Below are 20948 nucleotides of genomic sequence, written 5' to 3' on the forward strand. Positions count from 1 at the left end.
ATGAGTGGCCAGTGGCAAGTGCAGCGAGCGAGCCTGACAGCCAATAGGGTCATCGGGGGGTTCTCCCCTCCGGACAAATTTTTGAAAAAAGAGCGAGCAAATGGTGCATTTTCAAGCATATTTAAGAAAGCAAGAAGGTTAATAAAGCAAGTGTTAAATTCTAGTTCTGACATCAGTAATGCTCGCTAATATTACTGCAAAAGTTCTCTGTGATGCTCTTACCTTTCTCATATGTGGGGTCCTGTTTGCATCTAAAAGAAACTTTTTATGGATGTTGCATGAAACATAAACACAGAATTTCTCTGAACAATGTCTATGATAGCCTCTCAATGCACAAAGATTCAAATTAAATTAAAGGAAAATTGAATTTAAAACGGTTTGTTTAAGAATTATTCAATGCCATCAGGGCTAGAATCTCTGCAGAACAGAGCCGGCTCTATGAGGGGACCCATGAAATTCCGGGGCCCTGGGCCAGAGCTGAGCCCACTTTGCTGATGCCTTAACATGTCTCTGACCAGGCCTAGTGTTTTTGTTTATGCCCTGACACATGGCTTGCATTTTATTTCTTGCATTTGGAAGCCTCTGCTTTCATCAAACCACTTTACGTGGGCTGCAAGCCCTTTTCAGGCCATAAACAAACACAGCACGCATGCACTTGTTGCCACTGGTGAGGCACAGGGTTCGGAAGCACTGGAGAGGGAGGGTTAAATGTCAAAGGTTCTTATATAGCGCCTTATTACCGCAAGGTCTCAAGGCGCTTGCTTTGGGAACCCATCCTGGCCTTTTCCCTGTGAGATAACCCCTACTAGGCATCCCCAAGGTGAAAGCCAGGCATCCTGCAGCGGGGGGGGGGGGCCGTAGTGGAGATTAAGCAAGCTATTGCCCAGAGTTGCAGAGTGTGAACCGGTGATTCAAGTAGGCACCGAAGCGAGAATTATCGAGTCCGTGGACATTTGGGCTCAAGACCCTGCCGCGTCAGGAATTGAACCCTGGTCCCGGGCCTGACCTCTGCTTCAGGGTCTGCCGCTCTAACCATTGAGCCACACTTCTCCACTGGAATAAACACCCCCACAATGCATGAGTATGAGTCTGAGTATGTAACCAGGCTGCATCAAACATTGAGCGTGCTTGTGACGTGTTTCATGCCAAGCTACAGGACTCTACCTGTGGTGGTCTCATCCTATGCATTGTCACAGACATTCTCAGGCTCTCTTTGCAAACAGACACGCATTTTACAGTTCCAGGAACAGTATCCTGTGTCGTCATCACATTCGAGGAGCTTAAGTGGGCCGGCCACAGAAGGGATTACCGTGCATGGGAGCTGCAGCTCGTTTACAGAGTGTAATACAGTAATAGCATTACCAATAGCATCTTTTTATCCTCGGGCATTAATGAATAATCCGCACATCATTAGCATCGCATTAATGGCATCCGTTCGGAGTTTATGTACATGGAGGTGGCATAAAACCTGTACAGATGGGACTTATCTCAGCACGGCACTTTACCGGCCTCAGTGGCCTGCGATGACTGAAGCGAGGCAAGACTGCACCGGGCACCTGTGCGTGGCATAGACTGGCATAAGGAAGTTAGACTGTGGCACAGACACTTGAGTTTACCAGTTTGTGACATGATTTTAGGCCGCTGTTACTGAGAAATTAACCAAAACAAATAACAATCACTAATTTGAATGAATGCAAAACATATTTTTTCAGTATTCTCAGTTTTCTTTGCAGTTTTATATAGATCGCACGGGCCGAAGGTATCAGAACGCTTTATATGAGCACCTGTTACGTTACACAAGGATACAGCCATCTTTGTTTTTAGGTCTCGCCTAGGCAGCGCTTGTGCTGTCTCATTGAGACATGCTCTATTCAGGATATGTGGATAAAGCTCCATCTACTTCCCACTTCATCTTTTTAATTGGCTCATTTTCTTGTCCTTTGTAAATGGTGGCTTTTCATTGGTTAGTAGGCTTTGTAGTCCCTCCTTAGTACCCCTTGTCTCTTCTTGTAACCTCCCATGAGGACACCCCCTGTTACATGTGTCATTACGCCCTGGGTTATAATTAGAGCCTCAAGCCACTATTTTCTTGAAGGCCTTCAGACAGAACACTCACTTAGTCCTAAACTTGATTGGTAGTAGTTACTTTACTCACTAGCACATCTCACATTTATATTAGACCTTCTATAAATTTCCCTTCATCAGCTCCACACAGAGTACAACCTAATCTGAAATTAATATAATAATTGTTTTGTCACATTTCAAAGCTGCTAATTGTATATGTGGACATAGCTATTTGAATGTACTTGTGGTACTATTTTATATGCAATGCATTATGGGTAGGGTGGATTTACCATATCTTCAAAGTTTGTGATGCCCACTAGGGACCTCTAGGCGCAGCTTGCGGTACTGCATCTACCATTTCTCATTTATATTAGACCTTACATACATTTTCCTTCATCAGCTCCACAAAGAGCACACCCTAATCTGGAATTAATATAATAATTACTTTGTCACATTTCAAAGCAACTAATTGTATTTGTACTTTGTACTTATAGTCGTTGCTTATGAGAAACAAGGCTGGCAGTAACTGCGCCTCTTTTACTGCCACCCTTGCTGTTCATACGCGAGGACTATAAGCAAAAAAGTGCGTGTTTAGGCACCGCTTGCAGGTTTTCAAAACCCATAAATAAAAGACATTGTCATTCACAATGGCAATAGCTCAAATTCTCGAAATGCGAGACCTGTTGCATTTGCCCAGAGTTGTCTCTGCGGGAGGAAGCGTGCACACGGTTTTGTTTTGATCAGCCAGACTGCTGGTGGGGTGGGGGGGTTGAAAAGACACATGGGGGGCTGGGGACTAGGGAGGGAGGGGGCTGAACATAATTAACACCACAAGAGGAGAGAGTGGGCAGGGCAATTGCCAACTAATTCAATCTGGGACTTTGTGACTGGGAGAGGCCTCCCATCGGGCTCTGATGCTCCAGGCCGGACGTCAGTCAGTCTCATCTCTCTCTGTATCTGATCAGCTCTGAAGTGTAATATCACTATCATGACCATCATGTACTTGGCAGAAAAATGATGAGAAAATCTAATCTATGGTATAAGGACTGAATGTGTGCATTTTCACGGCCAGCGATATGTGAAGCAAAGCAGGACTTGGCCGGGGCCTGCGCACTGCGTCAATGAAAAACATAAAGGCTGTATCTCAGACGCCATCAATACACCAAAATCCTGTCTCTTGGGCAACAAATATATCTATTTCTTATCGCAGACAGAATGTCTCTCATCAATTTCTTCTGCTGCCGCACCCCTCTTATTACTATTTTTACTTTGGGAGTATTCTCTGTATATCGCCCTTTATTTAAAATTCAAAATACGAACAACCTTTTTTAATTTCCAATTGACAGTCAAAAAAACCTTTACCGATGTCTGAGAGTAGCACGTCTTCGATGTTTTGTGTGGCCTTCACCCTCTCAAGGACCACCCAGGTGAAACTGTGTTTCCCAATAAAACAGTGCTGTAGAAGTTTGGTGGTAAGTTTCCCGCCCTAATGGTGCTAAGATGCTCTTGCACCCTAATCTTGATCTTCCGCGATGTAAGCCCAATATACTGGAGGCCACATTCACACAGCAATCGGTACACTACCTTAGAAGTGTTACAGTTACTGAAATGGTGTGAGATTGCTTATCGCTCTACTGCACTTTACACATTTTCTATTTGTTTGGACACTTTTCTTTCTTCCTTTTTTCTTTTCTGGGACAACACAATGACTGCCTGTGATGAGAAAAGGGGCCCAATCTGGTAAGTACCTACCAGTTACCCCGAAGGTGGTGCATCCGTGAGGGGTCATTTTGTCCTTCACACATTTTTTTCACCTGTTGATGTACTGTTGACTTTGTTTTTCAGACATCGGTAAAGTTCTTTTTGACTGTCAATTGGAAATTGAAAAAGGTTGTTCGTATTTTGAATTTTAAATAAAGAGCGATATACAGAGAACACTCCCAAAGAAAAAATAGTAATAAGAGGGGTGCAGCAACAGAAGAAATTGATGAGAGACATTCTGTCTGCGGTAAGAAATAGATATATTTGTTGCCCAAGAGACAGGTAGACGAGACAAAGCTGCGTCCAAAGTCCAATAAGCTGTGATCCCAGGGGGAGTGGTATATTTTCCCCATCTCTGTTGCGAGAGGCTCCCTATACGTAGAACAAAGGGCTTTGGTGCAGGGACGATTGTAGATACCTATAGTGGTGCTTACACATACATACATGCACCAGGCCTCCCTCTCATGAGTAGGCACACACACGCGCAATCCTGCTCTGGCTTTGCCTCTCACATCTCACCCAGATCTGCACTGTCAATCACATGTTCTGACCAGCCACTGGTGTGATCAGGGCCGGAATGGAACAGAAACCGGCCGTGGCAAACTGCTCGGCCGGCCTCCCAGGGGGGTGTACAGCCAGGCTATTTGGTAGGGCCTGTTTCGGACGATATTGTTACAGGGGCCGATATTGCTGGCCCCCGGTAACAAAAACGGCCCCCCAGGGGCCCAAAGCCGGCGGCCCCCACCCTGACGGCCCATTGGGGAAATGCCCGGTGCCCCCTACAGCCAGTCTGGCCCTGGGTGTGACCTGAACATAAGGTGCACTGCGCAAGAGTGGAAGTCCACAATTCCAGGCCCCAGGTCTGTCTCAGAGTGCCAGTGTACCCGCACACCAAACAAAAAAAAATGTCAAGCCAGCAGCCCTTTTGGAGGCTGGACCATCAGCAAAAAAGTGTCCGAGATCAGAGCAAGAACAATCTCTGACGTCCGAAACAGGGCAGTTCCTGACTTATCAATAAATAGGGCGATCGTGGGAATGACAGACAAGCTGGCGCGGCTCGTCATGAGGTACAGAGCTGTGGCCCCCCTGCAGCACGAGGCTGTGCACACCTCCCTGCGAACGGGGAAATCATAAATAAATAAAAAACAAAGGTGTTTACCAGCGACGTTGGTTCACCGGTTGATGTCTTCGGAATCGGCAGTCCACGCTGTTCCCAGAAGAAGAAACGCAAGGAGCCTGAAGAGAAGAGCCAATGAACCTAACCAATCCTGGAGCTGCTCTCAGCATGAGAGTAGCTCCATGATTGGTCGGAGCAGGTTCACACAGCGCTCCTTTTCTGTTTAGGAGTCTGTGCCCTCAGTCAGCTGGCTTTCACCCAGCTAACACATATGAGCTGGCTGAAGGGCTCATGTCGGGCCAGCCTGCTAAGACGGCTGGCCAATCTGACATGCGCACTTTAGACTTTAGGAAAGACGTTCCTGCTGCCAATCAGCAGCAGGAATGGCCCTGCCCCATAACAAGACAGTGAGTGCCTGGTACGAAATCAAATGGCTGCTGCACTCACAGCAGGAGGGGGCAACGCTCCTCCGCCTTGCAGGAGGAACCGCTGCTGGGTCCAGCTAAAGTTTATGATGTGCCCGGGCATGTTATGCAAGTGCATTGAAAATATCCTTCGTATTTTTAGAAGACCTGGAACAGCAGTTAAAAACACCCCTCTTTATAGGACAGCTCCACCTTGGGCAGTACAAGTTTCCCAAAAGTAACCCGAATAGGTTCACAGTGTCACCCGTGTTAGCAGAGATGGCATGATTTGTGTCACAGGCACTCACTGGTTTACTCCCTACTTCCCTTCCATTCTCCAGCAATATAGTCACAGCTTCACCACTTACCAAACTCTGAGATTTCATCCCAAGGTTTGGAATACCTCTCTGGATCAACAGTGACAAAGGCACCAACTTTGTGACTTCTATAGACCACGAATGATGTAAAACTTAAGAGATTAAGCAATCCTTTTATTGTGCTGATCAGCCTGGTAGCTATGGGAAGGTAGAAAGGTATATTTTATTTTATTAAGAGTGTTTTATAAAGCGTGCACATGACCCAGGGGTACCTGAGCGCTGTACATAGGGTTGAATGAAACAAGATGAAAGGTGTAGACACAGATACCTCTAGAGTTAAGAGCCGCATTGGGCTGTTGCAGCAAATATCATAATTATAAAACCGTCCGTCCATTAAAATTCAGTTGGTCATTGTTGCTCTAGCTACTTCATGGTGGGTATTAGCTGCAGCTCACCCAGAGGATCAGAGAGTTCGAGGATATAGGGGGAACTTCACAACCTATATAGCTACGGTTTGTGCCGAAACTTGCCTCAGCTGCCCCAATGTTGTACCTTGGCCATTGAGGACAAATCGAGCCACTTCTAATGAAGGTAAAAAAAAAATGTAAATGTAAATTGATACTTGTATAGCGCACTACTCACCCGCAAGGGTCTCAAGGGGCTTGTACGAATACCGCTGTGGAACCCATCCTGGCTTTCCCTGTGAGGTGTCCACTCCTGGGCACCCCAAGGTGGAGGCCAGGCATCCTTAGCGATGTGGGGGCCGTTGTGGAGATTAAGCAAGCTATTGCCAAGAGTTGCAGAGTGGGACTCCATGATTGGAATAGGCACCGAGGCAAGAATTATCAGGTCCGTGGAATTTTTGAGCCCAAGACCCGCCGAGGCGGGGAATTGAACCCTGGTCCGGGCCAGACGTCTGCATCAGGGTCTGCCGCTCTAACCATTGAGCCACACTTCTCCACAAAGGTGAATTATTATTATTTTTTGGGGGCCACCCCATGCTGCTTCCTGCCGCCCTTGCGGTGTTTCCGACTTTACTTGATTTACACTTGAGCGATGATGTGACGTCACAGTACTGCAACCCACTGATTTGCTCGGCCACCAGCTTCCGTTCTCAGATCAAAGCTGCCTTGCCCACCGCCTGCCTGGGGCCTGGTATGACGTGTGAGAGGTGACTGGGTACATATGGAAACCCACCAACCAAAGTCTATACTGCAGCCCAGTGGTGACGCCCATGCCAGATCCTGCTTGCCAATCAATCAACCAATCAATCAGGATTCATAAAGCATGGCAAATCCCCCGTGAGGGTCTTGAGGCACTAAATTTGCTGGCTGCTTCTCGGCGCTCTGTTCATTGGAACAACCATGTCTTGAACCCTTATCTGATTTCCTCGAGCGATGCTGTGTTTCTGAGGTCCAGGGAAGGTCATTCCAGGCATTGGCCGCCAGGTGAAGAAGGACCGCCCTCTGCTGTTGCCTCAGCGACTCCAGAGGGTGTCTGCGGGGAGAAAGAGGCGGATCGCAGGTGTCTGGTTGGCTGGTGTCATGAGCACCACAGTGAGTTGCCAGATCAATGCATCGCACGGCGAGTTGACCACAAACACACAGCCTGAAGCACCTGATGCAGCGTTACTCCAGAAATTATTTCTAAAACCATATCACCTTTCCCTGAAGTACCAATATCGTGCAATTACTCATCAGTGGGGCCCATTACACTACGAGTTACTCACAAAACACTTTCATTCCACTTCATGGATCGTGAATCTCAAAAGAGTGTTGTTGTATCATAGTGGAGTGTCTAATTCTATACTAAATATTTATACTATTTCTGCATTATAAAGAGTTTTACCATGGTTTTCATTAACAAGACAATTATTCAGACACACCACCATTATTATCGACGAATCTGCTAGTAAAAAATTAGGCATAGGAAAATACAAGACCAGCTTAATTTTCCATTTATCTAATTTTTATTAAAAACAAACTTTAGCATGTCTATAAACTGATTCGCTTTATATATTTTCTTTATTCAAATAACTTTAAAAGAGATTTTATTTCAAACTTTTAATTTCATTTATTTAGAAGATTCGGAAATAAACATTATTATTTAAATTTTAGAACACAAATATTAGCAAAAGACAAATAGTTCCCAAAGTTCATTCTCTCTGAACTTCTCTAACTAGAAACCTCAACTAAAGTTCAGTTCTCATCCCTAGAAATAAAACAGTTATATAAATCGTTAGGTTTCTTACATCTCAGGAAAATCAGCATACCGACAGCATCTCACGAGGAAATCGAAAAGGAGCTTCTCCCTAAGTAAAATCAGGGGTTTTTATACCCTATTTTACTAACTTTATCTATCTAAAAAGTAACTATCGGCACAAATTCAAGTTCTGATTGGACAATTTTGGGGTGGATGAGCATCACTTCATCATTACAATATTCATTTTTCTTCCGTCAGCTAGATTTTAGAAAGGTTCCTTCTTTAGGCAACTTCCGGCCTAGTCACGTCCTCAATTAGCAACTTTACTGGATTTTCACACTGTTAGACCTGTCAGCCCTAGGGTGGTCTTTCCCTATTTTTTTTGCCCTTGCCTCATTTTTCCCACCCTATTTTTCATTGGCCTTAGGTCTCCGAGCGCCTTCCCATTGCTAACCAATGCTAAGGTGCAGGTGCTCTCTACTTCAAACATGGCTGCCATAGGCCCCTGCTACTGCAGCGTGGTCTTTTTCTGTAGCACCCTAGTTGCCAGGAGCTGGCTGGAACCCCTAAACATTGTTGCAATACCGGCCTGCCTTGCCTGCCCATAGTTAGAGTAGGAAAGCTCCTGGAACCTTCTAGAAGAGGGGCGGGGTCTGCTTTTGCCACCTTAGAGAGTGGTCACCTGACCTGGGCATATATAAGAAAAGGAGGGAAAGTTTTTAGTCAGTTGGGGCATCACTGACCTGGGGGAACCTACGCAGGAGACTTAGGCGGTAGGGCCTAGTCAGGAACCTATACCACTGGGGGTGACAGGGTTTAGGCGCTGCCCACCAAGCTGTGTGAGGAACACTGAACTAGCCCACTGATCAGGCCCGGCGGGAGGGGAGCCCAGGGACCACCTGCAGTGACCTGCTGAGGAATCCTGTCAGCAGCCTTCAACTCAACCCCCCATTCCAAGAAACCAGGAATCTGCTATCCACAAAGGGCGCAGGAACCACCAAGCGCCGAGAAGACCCCTTTCTTGTGCCACCAGGACTACTGGGGATCAACCAGGTATTGAGCTTTGCCATTTCTGCGCCCCTTGCCTCCACCTGTAGCCCCAGCTCTGTCCCGCCTTGCCTGAACTGCCTAACTGCTTGTCCTGCCACTGCCGTGTGGCCTGTCTGGCTTAAACTACATGAACTGCCTCAATTGCCCCTTAAGCGCTCTCCTACTGTGCCCTGAGAAGCGCTGTGATTCTGGAGGCTATTGCTGCCCTGAAGCGATATGGCCACGAAGCGCTAGCCTGCTGGACTGCCCTGCTGAGCGCTCCCGTTCTAGCGCCTGAACTCCCAACTGCTGTGGCCCAGAGGCACTGTAATCGACAAGCGCCTCCCTGCCTGCCATCGCGCTGTGTCCTAGAAGCGCTAGCGGGCCCACTCACCGCCGCAGCCCTTGCCATCCTGCCCGGGCACCAGTCTGCCGGTTGCAGCCGCAGCGCGGCACCGAAGCACGCCCGAGGTTGCCAGTGCCGACCAAACCCCCCCGTCCCTGCGGCCCCCTGAGCCAGGAGAGGGCCGCCGCACCTTGCCGCTGGGCCGCACTAGGCCCGACGAAGCCATCCTGCCGGCCTCCCGTGACGGGGGCGTCAGAAGAGACTCCGCCCCTGCCTCGCTCCGATTGGCCACTGACGTCGCCCCCCCCCGCAGGCCGCGCTGCCATAAGCGGCTGCGGGAGCGCCCTCGCGCCCCATTGGTCCCCGGGCGCTGCCAGGTCAAAGGAGGCCCGGGACCGGGCGAAACATCGGCGCGGGGGCTCGGAACGAGCCTGGGGCCCCTACCTACCTCCTCCGGCCCAGAGAGAGGGCCCAAGTCACCGGAGGGCTCTCTGAGAAGAGCGAGAGCCCCCCTCCCTTCCCGGAGACCGCCGCAAGGGGCCGAGGAGGCCCGAAGACCAAGGTAACCCCCGGGGAGGAGGGCCCTGGGAGCAGACTGTGTGGGGTCCCGTTGGCCCCAATTGACCCTCCAGACCCTAGAACTTTTGGGGGCATCAGTTCAGAACCGGTAACCCCTGGCTGGGGAAAATAGCTGTTACAGACACCTGCTAGGCCTGACTTCAGGGAAAGTTCACTATAGCCTTATGCATGGTTTAACCTGGCTAATGAAATGTTTTACTTCTGCTGTTGAACTGGTTTACAGTTAATGAAATGTTTCGCCCTGATCAATGAAATGCTTATTCCTACTGGAAGTGATTCTGAAAATGTTTATTCCTGAGTAAGGAAAGGTCTACTCTTGCCTAATGAGATGTTTACTCTTGGTTAATGAAATGTTCAGTTTGGCTTGACGGAGATAATGCAATGTCCAAACCTGCATCAGGAAATGCATGGTTTTGCTTAATGAAATGTTTGGTTTTACCCTAATGAAATGTTGACTCTTGCACAATGCAAGGCTAAGGAAATGCCCGCAAGTAACTCTTGAATTGCTCCCTTTGCTCCCCTGAGGAAATGCTTGGATGAGAAACTAATGCCTTGAATAGTGATTACCCTGAACCTTAATCTTAGATAACAGCTTATTGATTTTACCCAACCTCACTGGTGTGGTCTCAGTCATTGTGTGCGTTTCCTGTCTCAGTGGATGTGTGTGCTGTATAGTCACTTTACACCTAAGCTTTCGGGTGCCTACCTGCTCGTGCCAAGCTACCCCCCGGGGAACTGGTGACCCCAGTTCCTACACACAGGTTCAGAACCATTGTGCTCATCCTTTTGGCAGTCATCTGGACTTTCAGGCCTCTCTGTCCTTGAACCGTATTCACGTTTAGGCACAAGCAGCTCGCATTCGGACTCAGACTTGGGCTGCGCATGCTCAGTATCTTTCTGTGTCACAGTAATCGGAAGCCTCCATGTTTGGGTAGGCCTCACGAGCCAGAGTAGGAACTCTCATAGAAACAAACACAAACAAACGTTAGCTTTAGAAATTTAACCTTTCTGTTAACCTCCCCCATACTAAGGTTTCCCGATTAGTTGTTACCTAGCAAAATAGGCCACATTGATGCGATTTATACTCACTTATCCTTCGGTTTTTGCCACAAATACATGTACAAGAAGCACATTTATGCAACTTTAATTACTTTTAAGCATTTGCGTTAATTTACATCACGACATGTTGATTAGTTATACCAAATCACGCAATTAATAAAGGTTGCAGTTATGAGGAAATGACTTTACGAGGGGTACACAAAGTTTTGTTTCTCCACCTAGCTCCATCACAACCCTCAACCCCAAGCAAGTGAGCCGCAGACCCCAAAGTACTCCTGCTCGCGCCACGGCTCCCTGGGATATGGTCAAGATGCCGCCCCTCTTGGTGCTCATGGTTAAAACCTGTGACTCCGGTGGTGAAGCCTCCCAGCTACCGGAACCCTTCATGAGTCTGGCTGCCTTCTTTCTTTAATCCTGATTGGTTGACTCGCCCTGTGGATGTGTGTGGAAGAGTAGGCAGCAGGCGTAAAGCAGTCAACCCTACTAAGAGCTTGCTCACCCCAACAACAAACTCTCTACACTTACATGTCCTGAAGTCCCCGGAGCAGTATAGAAGGAACATGAGCCTCTCTGTATGCGGGGGATTGTAATGTCGAGAGACTGTGTGCTAGGACCCTTGCCGTTCTGGGCGAACTCAACTGAGAAATTACGTAACTTGCTGGGAGGTGTTAGGGTGTGGTTATCAACGGCTATGATGTAACGAGTGTGCAGTGTGTGATCGTATGCTGAGGGGTAAAGGCATCTGTTACAGAGCTCCGTGTGTGGCGTGTTCATTGCATGCTCCTGGGCTGGTGAGGACGCTACAGATATGTGCCCACCTGCCCAATGCCACTAACGGGGCGGTGCCCACAGATCTGACTGCCCTCGATGAAGAGCTGTGCCGCAAACTGCACGCGCATCAGCAGTTCGTTCCTGAATTAGACAAAGTCACCACCCATGGTCCGCTTTCAGACCAGACTCTGCCCTGTCGGACAGAAGGACTTCGCCCACTGCCGCCCACTTTGTGATACTGCCCACGGATTGGCCGGTGAGACCGGAAACAGCAGCACCTTCTGGGCCAGAGTGTGATGTGTCTCTCGCTGCAATAACTGAAGCAGCCTTCTCCTGTGCTGAACTTCATTGCGGAGTGCCGTCACTAAGGTTGTGCTAAATTTGTGTTTTTGCTTTTGCGTAATTAATGGAAAATTTTGCAAACTTACACATTTTTCCGTACAATGGCAATATACCATTTCGAACTATGGGGCATATTAGCAAGGGCATTATCGCCGCTTTAGCTGCACTTTTTGCTGATAAAGCGGTGATTTTTCTATCGCCCAATTACCAAGCTGTCGCTAACAGCAGTTAGCGACAGATTCCAGGCGATAGCGACCAGTTTGGGACAGCTTTGCATGTCAGCGATATTTATTGCTAATGACAAGCAAAGTGGGCGTACCCAAACTGTTAGCGACTGAAAGCAGTTGCTAACACAGCTATCGCCTATTAGCAACGCAGGCGAAGCTATGAATAAAAGTTGCGCTAAGCGCGATTATCGCTAGAATCTAACGCCTGCTTAAAACATGCCTTACCTGTTTCTTCAATGAGAGGTGGATTGTCAGGTTAAGTCCCCATTAGCGTTAATGCGTGAATATCGCTTGCTTTCCAGCGATATTCAGGCATCTTGCCGCTATCACTGGATATACTAGCACAATGGAGATAAACGTTGCTAATAGCATGTTTTCTCCGCTAACATATCCAGCGATAGGCAGCGATAACAATAAACGCGTTCAGCGCTTTTTGCAATAAATATTGCAATTCCTTGCTAATATGCCCCTATATTTTAGTTTGAAATGCGCCCTCGCGTCAATAAATACTGCCATTGGAAGCGTATTTTCTCAATGTACCCCTAGTGGGGGATATTTCAGACCATATTGAAGACACGTCAGACTGCGGTCGACGCATTAACAGACACGGCTGCCCCTCTGTGAGAGGGGTGATCTTGGTCAAGTCACGAGGCGCTGTACTGCATCAGCAGTGAGAGCAGAGACCGTGAGTGAGTGATGTGGGGGCGCGTGGGGGTGTAAAGTGACACACATGAATCTGCCGCTGCAGGGTGGGGGCCCTTCACCCAGGGTCTGACTGTCTGCATATTCACACGCCCCCCACACGTCTATTTCGGGGTGAACTCACCCATTAAAGGCGCAATGATCAACACATCGAGTTCATCTTTTCATCTCACCTTACAATAGGTGACTTCTACACCCTCGTCTGGGGGGGGGGGGGGGGGCTGTCACTCAAAACCCAATGTACAATTTATGTGATGTGACCCTCAAAATATTTATTTTGTCCAAAGTATTAGAGTGGAAATGCAAACTCGACACAAAGCAGCTCTTTAAAAATGTGTTTTTCATGTCATTGTCACGTTTTGGTGTTTGACACACGATGACAAGGAGCCTTTGGGTGGGGGGGGGGGGGGTGGCGAAGAGGGGTGCTTCGCCATGAAGAGAGGTGTCAGGGAGCCTTTCGAAGGGGGGGGGGGTTGATAAGAGGGGTGCTTCGCCATGAAGAAAGGTGTCAGGGAGCCTTTCGGTGTAGAAGGGGTGGGGGGTCAGAGATGAAAGGGGGGGCCTCGCCACGACGAGCAGCGCATGCCCCCCCCCCCAGCCCCTCCCCCTGCACCCTCGTTTGCTCCTTGAAGCTCACGCGCTCAGGCCTGGGCTGGGAGACGCTTTTCTTATATTTTGACTCATACCTGCCTCCTGCTGGGAGCCGGTCCCTATGGAAACAAGCTATAGATGAGCGGGAAGCGGACGGGGGTGGGGGGGGGGGGGTGGGTATCACCCACCTGGTGCACAGGGCCACTGCACGCTGGCAGGGCTGGGCCAGGGTCAGTTCTGTATCAGGCTGAAGGGTCAGAAAGGCACAGTTCAATGAAGGGCTTTTCAAAGGGCCGATGGGGCGCACAGAACTAACTTAAGACAAAATCCTAAACTTACTACCATTTTGTTATTCACAGAAGGCACTTACTCATTTTAGTATTCACAGAAGTTAGGAGTCCTATCTTTACTACTCCTAAACTGAGAAAAATCCTAACATTAAGACTTTTGGTATTCACAGAAGGCATTTAGGAGTCCTAACTTCTGTGAATACCGAAAAGAGTAAGTGCCTTCTGTGAATACCAAAATGAGTAAGTGCCTTCTGTGAATACCAAAATGAGTAAGTGCCTTCTGTGAATACCAAAATGAGTAAGTGCCTTCTGTGAATACCAAAACGAGTAAGTGCCTTCTGTGAATACCGAAACGAGTAAGTGCCTTCTGTGAATACCAAAACGAGTAAGTGCCTTCTGTGAATACCGAAATGAGCGATCTTTGACCCTGTTCTCAGGCAGGTCGCCCCCCAGCCGCCGCACGGTCATCGGTCATCCTGTGATGCTGCTCCTGTGCCCCCTTGTCGCCTTGCCCCTTCCGCTGCCTGGTGCGGCGTGTGCCTCCTGGTTTCCGCCTTGGTTTGTGTCCATCGCTCTTATCTGTAATTGTGTCCTTGCCGTATTGTACTATATGCATTGATTGTGTCCTTTTTGCCTTTTTTCACTCTGTGCCTTGATTGTGTCCCTTTCGCCTTCCGTGCCCCTGGTGCCCCGCAGTGCTCCCGGGCCTCTCCCCGCCCTCCCTCCGGCATCCCTCGCCACCCTCCTCACCGCTGTTGTCCCTGCGGCCCCGTCCCCCGCTGCTCCCATTCGCCGCTCCGCTCCCACCTCCCAGCTGCTCCGCCCTCCCTCTTCCCCTCATATGGAGGCCGCGCAGCGGCCGCGCGCAGCGGGCGGGCCAAAGGCGCGCCAAAGGCAACCCCGTCTGCGCCCGTCCGCGCCTGGACAGCGCCCAGCGCCAGAACCCCTGGACTCCGCGCCCCCCGCAACGCCAGACTGCTCTACGACTCCAGCACCCTCCACGCACTCAACACCGGACCAGACCACCCCTGCTACCGGGCCACCCCAAAGCGCACCCAAGGGCCCTTCACCTGCCAGAACTGCAAATTCACCCGCATCCAGCCAACCAAACCACCAACCAGAGAACCCAACCACCTCCGCTGCATCCTCCTCAACACCCGCTCCGCTCGCAAGCACGCCATCGAACTCTGGGACCTCCTTGACTCCACCGCCCCCGACGTTGCCTTCCTAACGAAGACCTGGCTGAACGCCACCTCAGCACCAGACATCGCCATAGCCATCCAACAGGGCTACAAGAGCTCCCGCAGAGACCGCACCAACGGAGTTGGAGGGGGAATCGCCATCATCCACAAGGAAACCCTCAGAGTCTCGACCAACACCGACGATACCCTCACGACCGCCGAGCACATGCACTTGCAGATCCATACCGACCCCAACACCACCCTCAGAGGAACACTCGTCTACAGACCACCCGGACCACGACCACAGTTCAGCAACACCATCGCCGATCTCGTCAGCACCCACGCCCTCGCCTCAATGGACTACATCCTCCTCGGGGACCTGAACTTTCACCTCGAGAACAACGCAAACTCCACCGCCCTGATCGACAACCTTGGACTCAAAAAGCTCGTGACGACACCCACCCACGCCACTGGACACACGCTGGACCCCATCTTCTCCACAAGCCCACACGTCTCCTTCAACCACACCACCGAACCCCACTGGCCGACCACAGATGCGTCCACTTCACATTCAGGAAACCCACCACACACCACCGCACCCAACAGCTGCCATACCGCTGCTGGGGCAAGGTCACCAAGGACCAACTGACTACCACCCTCGCCCTGAGACCACCAGCCGACCCCACCGACCCCGACACCGCTGCGACCAACCTCAAACAGTGGATCAACGACTGCGCCAACACACTCGCCCCTCTCAAGACCTCCACAACCAAACACACCAACAAGAAAGCCGCCTGGTTCACCGAAGACCTCCGGATCTCCAAGAGCACCTGTCAGAAACTGGAAAAGAAATGACTCCACGACCGAACACCAGACAGCCACACAGCCCACAAGAGCGCCACCCGCAGACATCACCAACTCATCAGGATCGCCAAAAGGACCGCCTTCAAGGACTGCCTAGACAACAACGCACACAACACCAAAGAGCTCTTCAGCATCGTGAAAGAACTCTCCAACCCCAGCTCCAACACCAACGACATCCCACCATCACAGGACCTGTGCGACTCCCTGGCCACCTTCTTTCACCGCAAGATCACCGACATCCACGATAGCTTCAACTCCGACAACCCCGCACCCACCACCGAGTCCACCACTCGCACTGGTCGCCTGACCACCTGGTCCAATGTCAGCGATGAAGACACCATCAAAACCATGAACTCCATCCACTCTGGATCCCCATCCGACCCCTGCCCTCACCACGTCTTCAACAAAGCCAGCACAACCATCGCGCCCCACCTCCGGAAAGCAATCAACAGTTCCTTCGAGACAGCACCCTTCCCGGAAAGCTGGAAGCACGCCGAGATCAACGCCCTTCTGAAGAAGCCCAAGGCGGACCCCAAGGACCTCAAGAACTTCCAGCCCATCTCCCTGCTCCCGTTCCCGGCAAAAGTGACAGAGAAGATCGTAAACAAACAGCTAACCCGTTACCTCGAAGACAACATCCTGGACCCTTCCCAATCCGGTTTCCGCAGCAACCACAGCACCGAGACCGCCCTCATTGCCGCCACTGACGACATCAGGATCCTGATGGACAAAGGAGAAACAGACTCAGGACCTGCTGGCCTTCAGAAGACTCCTCAAGACCTGGCTCTTCGACCAGTAGCGGCCCCCTCTCCCCCCCCCCCCAGCGCCTTGAGACCCTCACGGGTATGTAGCGCGCTTTAGAAATACAATGATTGATTGATTGATTGAGTAAGAGCCTTCTGTGAATACCGAAATGAGTAAGTGCCATCTGTGAATACCAAAATGGTAGTAAGTTTAGAATTTTGTCTTAAGTTAGTTCTGTGAATCGGGCCCTCATACACATAAAAGTCCCATGGGACTAAGGGGAGAGTCCGTCACAGTCAGTCACATGTAGCACCCATGTATGTAAATGGCTGATGGGGCTGGAGGAGTCAGTCAAAGTCAGTCAAATGTAACACCCATACATGTAAAAGGCAGATCAGTGCTGGTTAATGAGTGTCTCGCAAAAGCAACAGGGACCCCCTCGTCCTCTTCCATGTATCGCTGCATCAGGACTGCCCCCAACCCTTTGGGGTCAGCGTCCACAGCTATGGTGGTGTCCTTGCGGGGGTCAAAATAGGCCAACGTGGTATTGGAAGAGAGTGCGTCCTTGTTAGCCTGAAAAGCAGCCTCCTGCTCGGGGCCCATGACTATGGGACCGACGACTCTGTGAGCTCTCAGAGAGGCTGTGTTAGGGTAGTGAGGTCCCTGATGAACCGGCCACAATAATTGACCATGTCTAAGAAGCTTCGCACTTCTGTGACGGTGGCGGGTGCCAGTGCTTCTTTGATCTCTCAGACTTTATCAGGGTCAGCACTTCACTTTCTCCCTCTGACGAGAATGCATACCCAAAAAAGTGTAACTTTTGCGGCAGGAATTCGCACTTATTGTGATGAAGAGCGAGGCCTGAATCCTGTGGTGCACCCTCCTCAATCTTGCATTCAATCAATCAATCATAGCATTTATATAGCGCACTACTCACCCGGAGGGTCTCAAGGCGCTGGGGGGAGGGGGTCCGCTACTGCTCGAACAGCCAGGTCTTGAGCTGCTTCCTGAAGGCGAGGTGGTCTTGGGTCAGGCGGAGGTGGGTCGGGAGGGAGTTCCAAGTCTTGGCGGCCAGGTGGGAGAAGGACCGTCCTCCTGTTGTGGCTCTTCGGATGCGGGGGACGGGGGCGAGGGCGTGGCTGGTCGATCTAAGCTGGCGTTTGGGAGCGTAGAAGTTAAGGCGGCTGTTGAGGTATCCTGGGCCTTGGTTGTGTAGGGCTTTGTGTGCGTGGGTGAGGAGCCGGAAGGTGATTCTCTTGTTGACCGGGAGCCAGTGCAGGTCTCTCAGGTGTCCGGAGATATGGCTGCAGCGGGGGATGTCCAGGATGAGTCGTGCTGAGGTGTTCTGGATCCGCTGGAGTCTCTTCTGGAGTTTGGCGGTGGTTCCGGCGTAGAGGGAGTTGCCGTAGTCCAGACGGCTGTTGACGAGGGCCTGGGTGACCGTCTTCCTGGTCTCGGTGGGGATCCATCGGAAGATCTTACGTAGCATGCGCAGGATGTTGAAGCACGACGAGGAGACGGCGTTGACTTGTCTGGTCATGGAGAGGGAGGAGTCCAGGATGAAGCATTGCGTTCTGGCACGTCTTTGCGTAGATTAAAATGTCATTGCTGACATTTACAACACCTGGGAGGTCAACCAGAAGTTCCTGAACAGTGTTTTGAAACACTTCAGCGGCACTGGAGATCCCAAAACTCAACTGTTTAGCGCTGCAACCCAACATGGGTTGAGAATGTGGTGATGTAGCGAGATTCCTCATCCAGGACGAGCTGGTGATATCATGAATGTAGATCCTGCTTGGAAAACCAACTGGCTCCACTGAGTTCACCAATCAGGTCATCTATCGTAGGTGTCAGGTGTGTCTCCCTCTTTATCGTGACATTGGGCATGCGCATGTCCACGCATATAGCCTCACTGCACCAGGCTGTTTGGGGTTTTTTTGTCACCACAATCGGTGATACCCAGGGTGTTCGTCCTGTTACTTTTTCAATGATGCCTGCAGATTCAAGCTTGTCCAATTCCTTCTCCACCAGAGGAGTCAAATGAAATGTGATGCGCCGATGTCGGCGAGCTATTGGCCTCACAGACTGATCAATATGCAGGTGGATCTTCTATCCCTTCAGGCACCCGATTCTTTCAAAGACGGTGATAACTCTGCTGAGGATATGAGCTATAGCTTCCTGAAATATGCCAAAAGCAAATTTTACGATACCAAGATCTTCAGCCACCCGACATTCTAGTAGCATTCCATGGCCTTCCTCTGCAACATATATGTAGGACTCCACCGAGTGGAACTCATGTGACATGGTAGTCTTGAACTTGCCTTGCATCACCAGGGGTTTACCTTAAGCGAACACCTTGATCGTTGCGGGGTGTAGATGTGGGGCCGATCTTATAGTGTGGTATGCTTTGGTAGACATGATATTGATGGTTGCCCCGGTATCTACCACTGCAGTGGTGATTTGATCTCCCACTCGTATCTGGCATCATGGCAGGAGCCTTGTGGTTTGGTTGGCAGTGCTGATGGTACAAACAGAGTGAATGGTGTGTTCTTCAGTTTCAACCTCATCGATGTCACTGCCTGACTCCTTCACTTCCGGGATCCCGTTGGCCGTGGTGCACTGCCGGCCCCTTTTTTCTTGATCAACAGACTCTCATGAAATGATCAAATTTTCCGCACCCTTTTCACTTTTGTCCTCTGGTGAGGCATTCCGAGGGGTGATGACTGTTTCCTCCACAGTATCCACAGGTCCGTTGTTTGGTACCATCTCTCCTATCTTGTTTGGCATTGGGGTGTTGAGTGATACTGTTGACCGGTTTGTTCTATACCCAGGTCTGTGGTGCTGCTTCCATGTGAGCCGCGCGTGCTCTCGAGAGTTCTTTCATCCGACCCAGCATCAGGATGTCCGCTAGAGACTTTCCAGACTCTTCTATTATTCATTCCCAGAGTTTGCTGGATGCACATCCCTGAATGATTTGCTCTCTTATTTCCTAATTTTCATCATTAAAAGTCACACATGCTGGCAAGTTCCTTCAGGCATGCATGAAAGATGTTGATTTATTCTTCAGCCTGCTGTCTTGCTTGGCAAAACACAAACCTCTCATAGTCCTGGTTCGCCATTGGTTCAAAATGTGCATTGAGAGCTGCTTAAAGCGTGAGGTGCGTCCTGGGAGCTGCTTCATTAATGGACTTCGACATTTGTAAATGTCTCTTCCCCCCAGGGGAAGGATCAGCACCCTCTTTTGTGCATTGCCTACTTAAGTTGCTTCTAAGAACAGCAGCACTCTCTCTACCCATTCTTTCCACTTAGGGGCTTGTGTCAACAGAAACCAGCACCGCTACGCAGAAGGTGTTCTCTCTCTGTTTATCACTTGCTTGTTTTTCACAGCCAGCAGGGGGCACTTCTTCCCTTGCTTAGCCCCATGAGGATACCACTGATACACTGTCTAATTCCACTGCTTTGTCTAGAGAATAGCACCTGCTAACCGCACCCAGGCTCTGCCACTCTGCCACTTCTCACCGCTATACATACGCTGGGCTACTCCGGGCCGCACCGGTCAAGTGGCACGAGCACCGCGTACTTCACAGATGGTACGTGGTCGCCACACAGTGCCGGGGGCAGCAGAGAACAACACCCACTCGTCGCCAATGTTGTGTTTCCTATGTTGTGGCACTTAATTGTTGCAGCGACCGCACTGACGATTGTCGGAGGCAGGTAGGCCCAAGGCTCTGATTTAAATAACAACGCAGAGATAGATTTGACGTAAACACTGCCCCGCCCCGGGTATCATCTTCCGGCCACGCCCGGCCGGGTAATGTTTATTACAGCAGCAGCACGTGGTGCAGCACAGACCACTACAGCTACACACCAGGGGCGCACACCTGTGACACCCCTGCACCCAGAATGGAACATTACTGGAGCAACACTACACCCTACCTCAACCTATGTACGATCCGGAGAATGTACGCAGTCCGATCAGCGCCTGCCCTCAGTGGGGTAATCATTTTTATTTTATTTATTTATTTGTGTTTTATAGAGCGCAAACTTGACCCGTTAGAGTATCAGAGTGCTTTACAGGATTAACAAGTTGTATACAAGACACTTAGAAAGGGGGGGTGGAAACATTTGGGATAAAAATATGTAAATACATTTTATGAGAACAAGAGGTCCCAGATCCCAGGGTGGGATGCCCAAAGGTGCCGGGTGGATATCATCCGGATAATCCAAGGTGTGGCAGTAATCGGAAGCAGAACAAAGTCGATGAGGTGATTGCAAAGCAAGATTTAGGAGAGGAATTTGCCCATTAGGAAGGTTTTGGCCTCCTTTTTAAAGAGTGCCAGAGATGGAATTCTTCTAAT

The sequence above is a fragment of the Lissotriton helveticus genome, chromosome 10 (assembly GCF_964261635.1).
Source record: "Lissotriton helveticus chromosome 10, aLisHel1.1, whole genome shotgun sequence".
NCBI classification, from domain to species: Eukaryota; Metazoa; Chordata; class Amphibia; order Caudata; family Salamandridae; genus Lissotriton; species Lissotriton helveticus.